Genomic DNA, 1,325 nt, shown 5'->3' with positions numbered 1-1,325 from the left:
TCCAGTGAAAAAGGACATTCCTGAAACATGGCAGAAAACCTGGTACAGAAGAGTTCAGAATTTCATCCCCTGATGGCATCTTTGAAAAGCTTCCTGTCCCTTCCGCATAAAAAAAATCTTACTAAAAAAAGAATCCTGCTCTGTAGAGCTTTCTCTACTATACCTATGACTGGCTCAACACCACATCTGTTAGCAAGCTTGGGACAGTTAATGCCAGTTACCACCAACATTTTCGAAGCCATACCACTGAAAATTACTGAACAAAATGGGCACATGCCTACATGCAAGCATGTGCACTTGCAGCAGCTCAAATAGAAGTGGTGCAAATTTGAGCCGGGGCTTTTTGCCTCGGCACACATGCTCAGAGGCATGCACTTTGTTGTGGAGCAAATTGTGCCACTTGGGGCAAAATAACCCTGCCTGGCTCTTCCCGGATCTGCTGCCAGGGGGACCTAGAGCTTGGGGCCAGCACCTGTTCTGTCCCCAACAGTATAAAAAGCTGCCCTGTCCTGGCCCCAGCAGTATAAAAAGCTGCCCTGCCAAGTAGCTCAGGGCTACTCGCTCTCAGGAGCTTCTGGAGCTCGGCCAATTGGTACGTGGGGACACTACCCCTTGTGCCAGCTGAACTGCTGAAGCAACCCTAAGAGTTCCCTGCACCCTTTACTCACTGTAGCAGTCTGACAGAGGGGGGTGACCCTCTGGGCCAGCTGCCAGTGGGCTGTGACTGCAGGGTTGGCCTTTCTGAGGCACTACTGCCATGTATCCCTGCCTAGCCATCAGGGCAGCTATCGCCCAGAAGATGTTCCCAGTGTGGTGGCCTGCTTTGAACTGTCAAAGCATGTCCTCCAGGCACCAATTGGCCAGGAGGTCAGCCACCTTCAGCCAGGCCCAAGGTGCCAGCTTTGAGCAGGCAGGGTCCTGCCACTGGCCTCCCTAGCAGGAATTCTGGTGTTCCCTATTGGAAAACTGAAAAATCCCCGATAAAAAAAATCCCAAAGTCGCTCTGTAAAATACGGCAAAATCCATGTTCCTCCATGATTAAAACAAAAGACCACTATATAGAGAGAGAGAGTGAGAGACAGAGTGATCAGTTGGACATGTTTTATTGATATATCTACAGTGTTAAAGCAATTTGGATGCCTAGCAGTGTCTCTATCATCATAATAATATGAATTCTAAATACCTATATGTTTTGCTGCCCCCCACAAGGGTTACAGCCCCCTACAACAGGAGTTACAGCCTCCCACCAGGGGCCACAGCCCCCCCCCCCCCCGAACACGAGTTACAGCCCCCCTAACAGGAGTTACAGCCCTCCCAAAGGGGCC

Source organism: Alligator mississippiensis, chromosome 2 (assembly GCF_030867095.1).
Source record: "Alligator mississippiensis isolate rAllMis1 chromosome 2, rAllMis1, whole genome shotgun sequence".
Classification (NCBI taxonomy): domain Eukaryota; kingdom Metazoa; phylum Chordata; order Crocodylia; family Alligatoridae; genus Alligator; species Alligator mississippiensis.
The sequence above is the reverse complement of the archived record's forward strand: the minus strand, read 5'-3'. Positions refer to the sequence as shown.